Consider the following 15,238-nt stretch of genomic DNA (forward strand, 5'->3'; position numbering starts at 1 on the left):
CGCACCTCTGTCCCTCTGCATGGAACGAACAGATCCTGCTCTAGGTGTTAGCCTCACGGTCACTCCCCTATTTGCACACTCACGCGCTGGCATTGACCGCACAAGTGCCGTGTCGTAACCAGCTCTCCTTCCTGCTCCCAGTGCGTAGCTTGCTTCAAAAGAGAGTCGTCTGTGTACATAAGTGTTACATATGAGTTCGAATAGTGACGATGCCCCACAGGGATTCTCCGATGTGAAAAAGGGGACACACTTGACCGTAACCCATCGGTCTTTTTTTATCACGCCTAAAATACAACTGTTTGCACCTTTCCTTGTTGTGTGACCGCCTGTAGCATTTCCTTTACACTATCGTTCGTCGTATCGTCCGGAGGTCGGAATTAGTTGTCTTGTAATTTGAATTACCGGCCACACTTGTGAGTTTCAAGTGATTGCGACTGCATAGTGGATGATTTAATTATGACTTTTACCGGTGAAAGTCAAGTGTCCATTGGAGCCGTGAGGTGTAAGCCGACCTCAGTGTTCATTCTAACCACGAGTGATCCTTTTGCCCTCGTTTGGGCCCACGGGGCAGTGCATAAGGGCTGTAGCGGGCACATTTCAGCATATCCCTGGGGAACATTGGGCGACACTCGCTTACAGAATCACAAACAAGACTGTTTGTAATGAGTACAATTGCTTTTCCATTGGATCGAGGTTTCAAGGCCCTTGTCGCCTGCCCCCCCCCCAATTTTTTTTCGAGTTTTTAATCCGATTGAGCATTTTTAGAAGATGAAATTCATTGGTGAAAGTCTTTCCGGCTAACTTGATTATCATCAAATAATTTATTTGTACCCCCCGTTTTTCCCCCCGTGTACATTGAACCCGAACGCTACCTCTTCCGTTGTCTACCTCTTAAAGCACCCGATAACGCTGCCAAATCCAGATAATCCACAGTACCAGAGGCTGTCGACGAAGACTTTGATGGATCGTGCAAAATCGGTTGTTCCGAATAAAACTCATTTGTCCTAACCTTACCCGGAGCTTCAGAGAATGATGTCGGAGAAGGAAAACAGCTGGGATTGGATGTTGCTGACTGAATCGTCTAGGTAGTGCGCATTTACATATCGTTAGCTTCGATGTATTTGGTGGTACACGAAACCTGAGCAATAAACTACGTGACATCACCAGCCTAATTCTGGATGCTTTTAGCTTTCAGTTCGCTCGAGTGATTTCAGTCAGGATGTTTTGAGAAGCAGCTTAACCTAAACAGTTTTCACATGATTTGCACGGTTGCCCCATAAACATAATGTGCACGTGGAAAATAGCTTATTTTTCTTTCTGTAGCCCTGCAAAAATCGTTCCGGGCTATCCTGCCCGAATCACACCACACCGGACATGTTGTCACAGTAAAATGATACCCGTGGGTTTGTTAGATCGATGTTTGGACGAACGTGAGAAGAATGCAATTTCTTAGTTACCGGTGCTTCTCTCGTGGTCCGATGTGAACCTCCAATCTTAGGAAATGGAGCGAGAGTTTCACGGCAAAGCAGAGGCGGGTCAGTGTCGGCTTGGACGGCTGATAATGAAGAGAGTGTTTGTTGTGTAATTGGTGTGGATGTTACCGCTAACCAAGTTGCCAAAGTGAATCGCCCTAGGACCATTTGCCGCATTGGCTGCATTTCGCCTCTGAATGTCGAATTAATAGGATTCCCCTTATCTCTCCAGCTCAAGTGAATCAAGCAAATTGGTTTAAGCGATGTGTGTGAGTCGTTTTCTCGCAACGAAACCACTATCCTGTGATGAGAGTATATAATACTAGTACAGCCTGGCTTTATAGGCCTATATTGTGTTTTCGGCCTCTGTTTGCCATACGCATAGCCGAGCAACTCTGGCACAGCTACTCAGGTTAGAATTTAACAGAGATCACCGAGGTAGGATGAATACTTAGAATTTATAGTTTGCCGATTCCAGTGCGCATTGAGTCTCTCTGGATTGTGGACAACACATGACGTAAGTAGTGGTCATTCAATCTCTGCGTTTAAGCAGGTGCAGGGCAAGAGACGGCACCAATCTTGCAACAAAATATCAGCGCGCAAGGTGTTCGCCTTCCGGGCCTGCGCCCGGGACATATACTGGATGGTTATTCCTTCAAAATGGACTTCACTGGAAAATTGAACACCTTAATATAGCACCATTGCAGAGCGGGGAGGAATTAATTTCCTATAGCTTTTTTTTCTCGTCCGACTGATATACGATGAAACGCGCGTACGTCCACTGACCTCGGCGAAAGTAAAATGCTAAGATTCTTGAATAAATACCACAAACAAGCCATGTTTTTATTTTTTGTCAGGAGGAGCTGAAAAGCGACATGTAAACGTATATCAGTACAAAATCAATGGCTGATATGACCGTGATCGGTACTGATAATTGTACGCTTACAATAAGCTCTTAATGCCGAAGTGTACCGCTTTGCTTGAAAAGTCCTAGCAACAGAAAACAGCTATTAATGTTGTATCCCCCCGCAATGGTGAGCGCTTACATTAATACACCTCAAACCAGACGAGAATTACCGAGGAAATCAAGACGTAGTGGAGCAGCCCCAGCTTTTTGATAAATGGTCAAGATGTAGCTCGTGTGATCCATTAGCTAAACGAGTCATTAAGGAGGTCGGGTGTTTGGACATATTTGACGGCATTCTCCAATCGCCAGAGTACCAAGTGTAATAACCCCTAGAAAAAAATATAAAGGGCCATCGTCCCTCTTAGAGTCAGAGATTTTTTCTTTCTTCTTTTTTGTTGCTGTTTGCATTTGCACGTTGACTTCGACCCAACGGAGTGGGGGGGGGGCGGTGGAAATTTAGCTAAATCAAGTCCGTCTCAGATCGCTGCAGCCAATCTTGTGATTGGACAGAAAATGGACGGGGCGGTGGGCACACGTCTTGATTTGCTGAACTTGAAAGCCAGGCATGCAGGAAGGTCCCGTCCCCATGATTTAGTTTGCAGGCAGCTGGTAGTGCTTACTCAGCGACGCCTCGGTGTTTGACGTCTTGGAAATGCAAATACCCGGGACTGAAGAACCGTGAATATAATTGCTTCCACTTGCACATAGACATTCCCCTTCCGCTCAAATAGTTGTTGCCGTGATTAGCCGTATAATCTAATGATGGCAACTCTTAATGCAATCAGCGGCACGGTATTCAAACTAATCAGTAGGGGGGTACAGAATCTGAAAAACATGGAATTCAGGGAAGGGAATCCACAGTTTCTTCAACTCTCCAAGATAACAACACTGAGAGAGTTCCTCCGTTTTATGGTTGCTTGTTCGGTCCGACGAAAGGTGAAGGCTCACCATGCATTCTCCTACCCCCACCACCCTCTTGGAAGGACCAACCTGCAGTTGCAGCGAATGAAGTTCGCCTTTGACTTAAGCGTCGACCATGTTTTTCACATTCATTCTCCACAACCTAAATTTGTCTACCCTCGTAATGACCTGTCCTCCCGGCAGATCTCCCTTTCGCTGATTCCCGCCCGGGCCTCTCCAAGTCATGTGACGGCGAAACGGAAACAAGGTAAATTGTCTGAAATATTGGAGCCCCTTGATAAATCGTAACCCGTGTAAAGTTAATTTAGGAACATATCTGGAACATCAGTTGCCTGCAATTTCTGCTGAACCAGATTTGGCCGCCGTGCCGACTGCTATGTTTTGTTAGTTGACACCGCTTAAGGCAAGACACCACAGCATGTACATACACTGCAAATGTAGTTATCACTCTGCCAGGGACTCTGCCTGAGAGCAGATTCTTCCAATGACCTGAATCCTTCACATTTCTGCTCCCGGTTATCCCGGATGCTTTCTGTTGTTTTAGAGGGCTTAGGCCACGTCTGATCAGGACATTCAGAGTCTTCTGAATGATCTTTGTGACTGATGTTTTTGTGCTGTGACTGTTTGGGTTGGCCCTCTCCAAAATTTTAATAAATTGAAGCACGTGCAAGACTAAATCGTCATCTTGCCCGCTTTGTGATAGCTCAGCTCCGTCTGCATCCTATCGTACATTTTGAAAACTCCATCTTAATGTGAGTTCAGTTTTTCACCAGATGCCAAAGTGGTTTGTCAAAAGAAATCCACTACAATTAGAAGCCATCAAATAAATGGTGGAACGTAAACAAAAATTGTCTGGCTTACAATTTGTATTACGCATTGTGAAACCTCTGAATCGCCCCCTTTTTGATGGCTACCTGTGACAGAAAGGTGTGTGTGTTTGGGGGGGGGGACACAGCTACATGTATTTGTTGCTAGCTCTCTTTACGTGTGCTTCTGACAGATGCCTGCATGGCGTAAGATGTGTGCTTGTTCACGCGCAAACTCAACCACCGAGGGAGGCAAGTGTGACCATTGTGACCTGTTCCAAGTGGTGCAGCTGCCCGCGTAAGTGGGTGACCAGGGTGTAGTATGGATTATTCAAGTCACTTCATCCAATTACTGCGGGAAACGGGCAGTGCCACCGCCCGCTCAAGCGAACCCAAACCGAACCTGTTTCCAATGGCAGTCAACCTTATAATGTGAAATCACGTGGCAGCTGCCTCACTCACAAGTCGAATTTAGCGACCGAGCTTAAAGTGTATACCACTGTGTCAAATATCCCACTAAGCCACTTTCGCCCTCCAAAAAAGCCCACTTGAATTGTTTTGCACCAGCTAACTTTTCCTCGGGAGACATTCTGACGTCAACCTTGACCAACAAGCATAAAACAATTCCATGTCTACCAAAAGTTTTGTGCATTGTGTATTGGTTACATATCTGTATCGCAGAAGTGCATGCGCCCTGTTGTTGCCTCCTGGTTATTTGGACTTACATGAAATGAAATATCAGATAGATCGGACTTCGGATTTGTCTATTTGAAGCAACACCGAGGTCCGATCCCGAGAGACGCGCCTCTTCCGTGCAGTACGATTTTCAACAACCCGGGCCCAGAGTCAAGTGTACTTGAGCCGTAATTTAATTCATTTGGTGCATTGCGTAAATCAAACTCGCGTGCGGTTACTCCGAATAATGCCATAATGCTAACTATCCTTGTCATGAAGGTGAAGATAATGTTTTAGGGCCTATATTAATAACTGAAGTCTTTATGGGTAGAATGCCTCGGCTCCAGAGAGGCTGCTGCACCTCTGTACTGCCGAGATCAACTACTAACACGATTTCGTCATTAAGGATGACCTTCTGCAGTAGTATTGAATGTCCCCTGTCCTCCTTTTCGGCGTCGGTAAGCATGTTCTGAACAGCAGAAAGGTCATCACAGAGAATCGAACTTGAACGAAATGTCATTCAGCCCCTTTGCTGAACCGCCAGGCATTTAGTGGTTAAAGTACAAGTTACCTTACAGTACAACCTGTGTGGGTATTGTGTACAGACGCATTTTGTCCCGCTTGTTCGCTTGACTTTGTGTATACTCCGGATGCTCTCTGACGCCCAAAATAGCGCCGAACCCTAGACGACAATGCTCCAGCGTATCGGGGCAGCTTCCTTGGGTTGTTTTCACAACTAATACGGCAACTTACCAAGACGGCTTAGCGGGAGCAATTGGAAGGGGGGGGGGCGCTATCGATTTGTTATATTTTTAGCAACGTCAAATTGCCCGAAGTATTTGGAATGAAATGAATGTGCACATTTTAAATTGTCCATTTGGCGGAACGATCAATGCACCATTGACTAATTCGTATTTTTCCTTGCTGGATAACAGGGAAATTTGGCCGACCTTTTTACCGCCTCCCGGTTTGCCGCTCCGAGCGACTTTAGCTGAACTGTTTGGCTTACGAGATTAGAAAGAAATCTTCTTGCGTTTTGTGTTTCTAAAAGAGCCTTTTATACCTGGAAAAAATATCTGAGGAAAATTCTTTTCGAAAAGCTAAATGTTATACCCACGGGGAAGGAGCCTGTATCAATTTGTATTAATTTCATACGCAGCTGTTTTGTTAGAGTTGTGTATTAAAATTCTATAAAGAATTGTTTTCTTTCCTTTTCTTTCTTTTTTATGACTTGCTCTTTTAATGTAAACAGGAAAGGGTGTTTAATGAGCAGAGGATCTTTAGATTTGTTTCATGAGCTTCGGTCGCATTGCGTTTTGTCCATTAAACTTTAACCCTGAAGGGGAACCATTCATGTGTTCTGAAACTTGAACGTTTACTTGAGCTTTCAAAAGATGCCGTCTAAATTGTGCAGAACGTAATTGCCCATGACCAGTGGGATCATACTTTGCGCAAAAGCGAACACGAACCCCAAATTGTGACGTCAAATCAATTACTCGTGCCGCAGATTTTCAAAACTTGAACTCATTTCCATTAACTTAAGCGAATTTTGCCGCAAATGCTTCGTGACGTCAAATTCGATTGCCTTTCGCTTTCCCGTTCGCCTGAAGTGTGAGCTGTCCCTAAAGCCGACGGTGTAGCGGACGGGCGTCCGTATATATGCCTTAAAATCTGCGGCGTGCGAGGCGGGCTAACAAAAGTTAATTAAATCCAATCGATGAACTTTCCACAGTGACGACGAGGCGAGGTTGTCCCCCTCAGTATTGACCTGAGATCCGTGATAAACATTACCAAACGCTTATAAAAAGAGTGTCACTTGTTTGATTGATGAGCACAAAGCACAGAGATTGGTTCTCAAACAGCAATCTGTAAATAACCACTGACAGCTTTGGCCAGTTTGTCAATACCCGTGTTTGCAAGAAAATGCTGTAATGTAATTTTCCTGGGATTGAATAGCTCCTCCTACGGTCTGCAGAACTGTGAGAAGGGAAAGGGCACGCACCCTTTACCCGCGTGTATCGACGGCGTTAACTATCGGATGATGGCGGTGGTCGTTACATAGATCAACTGCCGTCAACATCTCAGCATTTTTAAAATGATTTCATCGTGGAATGAGTTGTTAAGGTTACGCCCTCATCTTGATATGTTTTCCTTCCGTCTTACTCATATAAACATTTCTTTTGGGGATCCAGTCCTGGTTTATTGGATGAACAAACCAAGTAAGCAATATCCGAAGCTATAGGTCACTGGTCCTTCTGCACTTCTAAGTGGGATTATGCGCACCTCGCAACAGGTTAGCGTTAATTCGCTGGAGCAAATATGAGGAGGTAGGGAAAGAAGAAAAAAGAAAAAATCCATCTGTTTACATTACCTTGGGGCTTTCAGATATTCAACGCTTGATCGAACCTTTCTCTAACCCATCGGCACTGTTCATGGATTGCTAGTCTTGAGGTCAGTTGGTTACCTCTGCCCGCCTGATGAGGGAACCCACTTGCGGCTCACCCTATGCGCTGTTTTACCCTTACTGGATTTCTCTCCGCCGTGGGCAGGGTTGTAGCATAAACATGCGTATAATATTCCTGCGTCGGCTGATTCAATTTGTTCCCGAAGTCTTTGATGATGCAAAGACCGTGGAACGTCCAACAGCCGCGACAGTAATCAAGTTGGTGGGGCCTGCATCTGGCCGCGGCGGGCCTGTGAAGTATCCACCATTCCTAACTCCATTCGTCAACAAAAGCCCCCTTTTTTGGACCAAAGACAAAACACACTCAACTACGTGAGGGCGACACGCTGTGTCTGATACACGAAACATCCATGCGAAATTTCTGTGTTTCTGTACGGTACTTCTGGTCAGGCTATAGGATGTGTTTTCAATCACAAATGTACCTGAGAAAAGACAAGAAACAGAATAACAAGAACTGCGTTCATTGGAAGCCTGGCTTCAAAGGTAACGGAGAACAAAGGGCTGGCAAAATGGCATTTGTTGCTTTAGCAGTGAGACAGGTCAAATTAATAGGATGATTTATATCCAGTTGGGTCTCGTGCGATCAGACGACGAAAAACTCGGTGACTGTTCTGTGAGGCGCGTATAACTATAAGGACATTTAAACTCTGGATCTTTTTGCGAGGTAATAAAACTGTGGTAAGCTCTTGACCAGTATCTTGCGGAAAAATAAGTTGATGCTCCGACTGTCATCCAGTAATGTGATATATCATGAATCATGAATACATATGCTACATCTTGGTTCTAAAATAAGAATGAACAAAACACCCACAAAGGTTGTTCAAATAACTTGGAAACCAAGAAAAAAAAGGCGTGTAATCTTATGCATGTAATTATGCATAAGTTAATCGAGAGATTTCCCACCAAGTCAGGCGCATATATAGCGTGGCCTTTTTGTATAAGATTATACCAGAGGACATCTGAGGCGTGTTTTACTAAAGACATGGTTTCAATTGGAACCCCGAAAGAAGAGTCTGACTGGGAGTGTACTTCACCTTGGCTGCTTCTGGTGAGGAAGAACAGATTTTAAAATGTGAGCACTTTGGAGTTAGTGAGCTCAATTTTATTTCCAGTTCTTAATGTATCGGTCGCATCAGACATTCACGTTGCCACAAGATTATTGATTGTAACAAATAAATTGAAATAAAAATTCCAGCCTGCGCTTTTAAAGGCCAATTGGAGGTCGTCAGACCCCGTTTACCCGTCAGTTTCTTATTTCAGCAAACACTCTACCTTTTAAGAAAACTGCCAATCGACCGTACTGAGTGGAAGAGGGTTTCACACGTTTAGTTGCCAAAACAAAGTCCCCTCCTTCTAGTTGGAGCATTTAGCTTCGTGGAATTTTCATGTCAGGAGTACGTTGCAATGAGTTTGTTTTATGAACGTGGGGGTGATGCCCTGTATCGACACACCAATTTCCACGGAATGGTGCGATTTGAAAATCCAGTTATCGACAGGTGAGCATATCATGGGGATTAAATTCCATACACTACCAATACCGATATTATGTCTCGTTTGTCCATTATTAAATCACATCAAACTATGTACATGTGGAAGACTTTTGCTTTACAAAAATGCTGCAAGTGAATACACATCTGCAGAATTTTCTTTTCTTTCTTTTTCTTTTTTTAGAAATGGGTCATTTTCTAATTTGGCGATCCATCTTTTTCCTGTCCCTGTTACATCTGGCACATGATTTGTAAGAGGCATTCACACGTTTTAGTAGTTTATTTTCTCCGGAAATGATCAGACCTTAAAGGCAGTCTGAAGGAAACTATGACACATAATAGAATAAATCAAGTCCATTGTTTATGCATGCAGTGTATTCGCTGTGCGACTTGCTATTGTTTCCTGCCTATTAATTGTTTGTTGCTTCTCCGTTGTGAAGGTTCCAAAATGAATGTCAAGGAGCTGTGATGACAAAGTCTCGTGTACCTATTTCAAAAAATGGGGAAGGGAAACAAGTCTGAGTACATTTTGCCTGAGGATTGCCATTTGATATGTATTAGCGTATGGCATGTTCTTTAAGCCTCAATCAAAGTTGAATCTTTAATTCAGATCGGTCGAACCATTTCTACAAACAGTGTCAAAACTTGCATAAGGTGCTGGTCTAACTCCGCTTTTGGTACGCTATTTTACGCTAAAAGCAAAAGGCCAGGTGGCAAAATTGCTGTAAATTTAAGGTGGCGCGTTTGCGTCCCATGCTAATCATCACTATTTTCAGGATGGCGTACGTAAAGAAAATTGTCTACGAAGCTCTACTGCAGCGTTTTGCACCTCATACATGCGCAGAAATTGACGTCAAGAAAACCAAAACAACGCCTAAAACACTCTGCGCAGACGTACTACGGTACATTATTCTGTGTTGGCGCTCGCGCTCCGGTGATAATTCATTGAATTATAAGAAGTTAATCTTCTAATAATGTAGTGCATTGTGAATTTCTGTTAGACTCTTCTTATCTAGGATAGTTCATCCACAATGAAATTTCACGAATTCAATGCGCTGTAGATAGGTGCAGAAAAGTTTTGATTCATTTGACATTTGACTGGAAAAGACGGCGAACCAAAACCTATGTGTATCTCGGGCATGCCACCCAAAAGAAAAGCAGCCCAGTAACCGAAGAAAATTCACCTTTAGTAAAGAAACTCTGCCTGTGATACCCACTTCAATTTAATAAGGGGATTCGCTCCATTCTGGGTGAAAACAGTTCCAGCGTTTCAGCAAAGTGTCTTCTATTTCCAGTTAGTGTGCTCGACTTTGTTTGATAAAAATAATGTCAGATTTATTCCACAAGTGTTATATTGCTTGGGCTTAACTGCGGAATGTGATTTCGGATTGGACCACTGTATTGTATTTCAGTAACAGTTCAATTTACAATGATAGCATTTCCAAATGCGGCATCTTTGTTTCTTAGGGAATGGTTTTGCAAGTTTTATTTTCAATAATATCGTCCATATTTAATGAGAAGAAAAGAATTTGTGTCCGAAAGCCAAGGTTTCTTCACAATAATAATATTATTGTGGAGAAAGTATTATTTCAATGATGCGAATGAAAAGTAACTGGATGTATGTGCACTTTATTGCCGAGTGCATTTCTTTTCGCATGATTAATTCATTAGCAATTGTACTTGGATTATCAGGAGGCTAGCCAAAATAAAATAATAACAGAGCGCGTGGGAAACTTGATTGTTACGACACGGGCAATGCTAATGATTAAGACCATACAGCAATGACCTCATTTTAATTGAACTTGCGAGCAAAACAGTATGTCCACACTATGCACTATTTGCTTACTGCGTAGAGATTGGATTGAATTGTACTTGATCTTTCTAATTCAAATAGAACAGTTCCTATTATGTTGGAGTTCGTTGCATCAACCAAACATCCACAAAACACATATTGAGATTATTTCATAAAGAAAGTTAGGAACATGGATAGGATTTCTGAACGCGCGAGTTCAATAATGCAGCCAGGGTTTTTCTCTTTTTTTTCTCTCCCAGCGCCGCACTAGTTGCTGGTTGCTATGTAGATCCGTGACGTCAATTACCAATCTTCTTCCCATAAGTCCGAGCGAAAGGAACTATTCACACCTAGCGCGCTAGCCGGCTGGCTTACATTAGAGACGAGCGAGGAGGCGAGTGCGCATCTCGGGTTCGTATTACGAAAGCTCTCCGAGTGCGCTGTGTGTTTTCCCGTGGAATGTTGGCGGGGGCTGGCTCGGTTGGCAGTGGTTAGCTTTGGAGATTAACGGAAATCGGTGAGTTGGATTCACATTTTTTTTATGGGCAGTATCCTTTGCACTCTTTTAGGCGTTTGTGTAGTTGTGGGCCTTTATAAAAACCTTTTTGGGAGGGAGGGTAACATGATTGAATGACAACATATTTGTAATTATTACGACGGAAGCTTTTATTAAAATTATTAGATATGGCAAGTGAAACAATTTGGAATGGTATATAGGTAAAGAAAACACAATCTTAAAAATCATTAATTTCAAGAAAAAATTAACTAGAACTTAGTAAACGGAATTATTTTCGCCGTATAAACGAACGTCTCTGTTCATTTCTGAAATAAATAACATTCCACCATTCATCCCGGTCATAGTTTACAGAATTTCACATTTTGTTTCCTTGGGCATTACAACATAGCTGCCTGGTGAAGTGTACCGCGCCCATGATTTGCAAGATTGGAAATATTTCGTATAAATAAAATCGCACTAGAATTTGCAGAAAATGTCCCCAAAAGTCTGTTGATTAAATCCAGTGGCGACGCGTTGCGACGATGCCATTGTCATGCAAAGAAATCTTCATCAAAGGTCTGCCTTGCCTTCCTTCATCTCCTGTTACTTTGTGCTTTGTATCTGCGTAATAACCTACGCCTAGCCAAATGTCGACAAACATCGGGTTTCAGGGAGAAAGGAAACGGAGGGCAGTGACGTATGGTCCGCCTGTATGCTTTGGTGAAGAAGCCAGGATCGAACTTTCCGGAAGGGGGAACACCAGTTGAAATGCGTGTACGTCAGCAAATAATACGTGTGCGAGAACCTTTGTCCCACGGAATGTCCGTAATGACGTGAACATCATATCAGATTTGTGATTCTTGTATTGTATCATCTTCAAACATTGCATTATTTTCAAGACAATTTCGTCTGACCTTCAAAGGTTTTCAAAATGAAAACCTTATCACCCGTTTTTTCCTCGCGCAAAGCCACGCGAGCGATATCTTTTAGAACATTTCGAACTTGGTCTAAATCTGTTCTGTTTTTAACATATAAAAACAAGTAAATCCGGGACAAATACAAGAGATTACCTTAAAACAATGCGATAAATACGTACGATATTCATTACAATTGAATCCGTTATCGTTAAAGCGACGTCGCGCACAGAGTCACACCAAAAGCAAAGAAAACCATACGAATTGCACTCAGTTTTTGCTTCTTAGAAAAACATTTAACAACATGGCGAAGCGCGTCGTCTTATAAATCCCCCCTCGTGTGCTCACTAGCGATGAAAACACAGACCTGCTTGATAAATAGAGCTTTTCTGGATACTGGTCATGACAAATGAATGTACCCGCCACTCCAAGCTGGAAGGAAAGGTGGAAGGGTGTTTGTGGAAACCAACCCATTTTATCAACGACATGATCGTAAGTGATATTACACTCAGTGCGTCAAATTACTTTCGTGTAGTGATGATCTCCTTTTCCTGCTCAGCATCAATTCATCAGAATCTCCCAGTCGATCCGACCATGACACGGACATCTTCATAATGTTATGCTTTGAGAGGATTACAAGAGTTGCATAACGGAGTAACACAATACCTCCAGCGGGTATTTGCCGTCTTACTGGGCGAGGCCTGTGAACGAACATTGCAAATGTCTCTTTCGTAACACAATGGAGAAGGGTGTGCGGATCGGCAAGGTGGTCTTATAAGGCTGCTGGAAATCCATAGAACAAGTACGTGCATGGACTGTAGGCCGATCCAGGCGCGTTACCAAGCTGTTATTTTCCTGTTGTAAAACTCAATTTTCCCCTCATTTATGAGAAATCTGAAGATAACGCTATGAAGGCAATAGTATGAAAATGATCGCTTCAGGATTATTTCGTTATAAGGTATCGAGTGCTTTTATTCATCATTTACCATTCCGGTTTGGATTTTATGATCTTTCAGTTTCATCGTCCGGCTTTTTGATCCATCAGTGTCCCTTTTCATTCCCTTGAATTTTTTTCAGTCCTTTCCATTCTTCCACTCTGTACCTCTTTCTTTGTTACTGCAATTTTATGGTGCCAAGATTATAAAAATAAGCCCAGTTATTGTAAAATACATGTAACAGAAAACTGAATGGGATTATTTTGTTTTTTTTTAATCTGCAATGTGACGGTTATTGTAAGAAGTAGCTGACACTGTCACGCTTTCGCCTTGTGAACGTGTTGTCATTCCGTACCGGTACTAAAACTGTCAGTAAAATGAACCAATCAATTAACAGACATTACTGTTACCAAAATTTATTTCAATTTTTTTGAATTAGTACATATTTAGAAAGATTTTTCTGGCTTTATTTCTGTCTTTTTTTCTGCAACGCCTGAGTGATGTACACCGATTGATTCATACTTTAAACCAAGCGTAACATTCAACATCGCTTAACGTATTCATGTATTCGTGGAAGTACTTGCCTGACCTTTTTTGGTAGAAACCCTATCATTCATGCAACTGAACTTTCAGAAATTTACTTTGGTTTATTGTGGCATTCTCCCATGTGCAACAGTGCTTTTAATGATTTCATGTTTGTAGGGAAAAGCGAAAGTGCAGATCAGACCTTAACGACGGACAGATCAATTAATGGTAGAAGCAATCAACATTATCATACATTGGGTATGATAGTGGGTTGACACTGGCAAACGCATGCTTTTTAAGCTTAACTTTTGAAATGAAAAAAAAAAAGGTTATTTTCGGCTGACACAATGTGATGCCGTGACCGGACCTGTGTTTGTGGAGATTTTGTTGAAAGCGCTGACACCCATGGACGTTAATTCTCTGTCGGCTTAATTGGGAAGCTAATTCAGATCAAAACATGCAAATCAAACCAACCCCCATCTCTCTTCGAACCTAAAATCCTGTCGACGGGAAAGTACAAGTGGAACATTAAACTCGTCTTGACGTAGACTCGTTGAGCAATGCTGCAGATTTTACGCCATGGCGTTGGGTGAAAAGAAAAACAAATAAATGTCCACGTTTATTCGGTTATGGGGGGATAAAGACGGATAACATCATCCCTGATGCACTGCTATATGCCAGCCAGATATGACGAAAGGTGTGGTGTGACTGCTGTATTTACAAAGACGAGATAGTTCCGGCGCTTGACGTGACTGGGTCTAGATCCTGTCCTCCCGTAAGTCAAGGAGCTTTGTTTCTCCAAGGCTCTCGCCCGGAACACGGATTTCCGATGGTGGAACGGCAAACCTATTAAAGAGGCACGGCCAAATACGTGCGTTCCGGTGGCGGTAACCGGAGCCTACTCCCGACGTGGTCAAGAGCAGGTTTCTTCTGTTTAAAGGCACTTTACGGACCGGTAGCTATTCAGTAACTATACCGGCCGCGGAGGATGATACCTGCAGACCCTTGACGGTTAAAGTGTGTGGCCTGCATTATGTAGATAATTTCTTATGTGTGCAAATCCTCTTCATTTTTGATAGTAATGAAAAGACTTAATATTTAAGACAAATCATAAATTCTTGCAGCAACTCTTCTTCCGGTTCCCAAATAACACCTTACGAAATATATTCCCTTGTTGACTGTGAGGCCTGATTGGTTGAATGCTGTAACTAGAAAAAAAATTAAAAGGCGCCAGGTTAAGTTGCTTCACAAAATACTTTGGTTTACCCTAATCACGTACGCAACTGATCATCGAGATATTTCAAGAGGATTATGCTCAATTCCATTCCATTAAAGGTCATAGGTAAGACGGAGTGGTATAAAATGCATTAATAATTTGTCAGAGTAACTTATTATCTTGCAGGGAAACATCTAGCATAGGGACGGTTTGTATCATTTGCCCCTAACACATTCAGCCATCGTACCCCCGTCCGTTTTTGGCACTGGACTTGTGTTCATCTCAATGATCAAGTTCCAATCATAATGACGACGTTGAAAAATATGGTCGAAATATCGTCTTAATTTTGCACCCCTGTGGAAGGTTATTGAGGTCAATGTGTCTCCTACAAAGGTGGTTCCTCGTGGGGAGAGAGGGAAGTCAGATTGCTTATTGATCAGATGTCTCGCGGTGCGGAAAGGAATGTACGGTAAAATAAACTCTAGTGACAACTTGCAATTATAATAATAAACTAACTGTACAATGAAAAAAAATCTAATTCCCGACAAAAACACTATTATTTTTTGCCTGTTTCTCAATAACGTTTTAATAATGTGTAACGTCATGGTTGTCACCATGCTATCTCCTC

At 42.6% G+C, this 15,238-nt stretch overlaps 1 protein-coding gene across 2 annotated transcripts in view; it reads left to right on the top strand.

Moving 5' to 3' along the window:
• The window catches only part of LOC110976056 (neuromedin-U receptor 2-like), a 57,621-nt gene that overhangs the window by 17,520 nt on the left and 24,863 nt on the right, over window positions 1-15,238 (top strand). Inside the window, exon 3 of one of the 2 annotated variants that reach the window (XM_022229010.2) lies at window positions 10,785-11,041. The exons of the other annotated variant lie outside the window; for it this stretch is intronic. The gene's annotated coding sequence lies outside the window, so the exon portion shown is untranslated. The remainder of the gene's footprint in view (window positions 1-10,784; window positions 11,042-15,238) is intronic. 2 annotated transcript variants of the gene reach the window in all.

The sequence above is a fragment of the Acanthaster planci genome, linkage group LG08 (genome assembly GCF_054643075.1).
Source record: "Acanthaster planci isolate LZ-2023a linkage group LG08, COTS_SCS, whole genome shotgun sequence".
Classification (NCBI taxonomy): domain Eukaryota; kingdom Metazoa; phylum Echinodermata; class Asteroidea; order Valvatida; family Acanthasteridae; genus Acanthaster; species Acanthaster planci.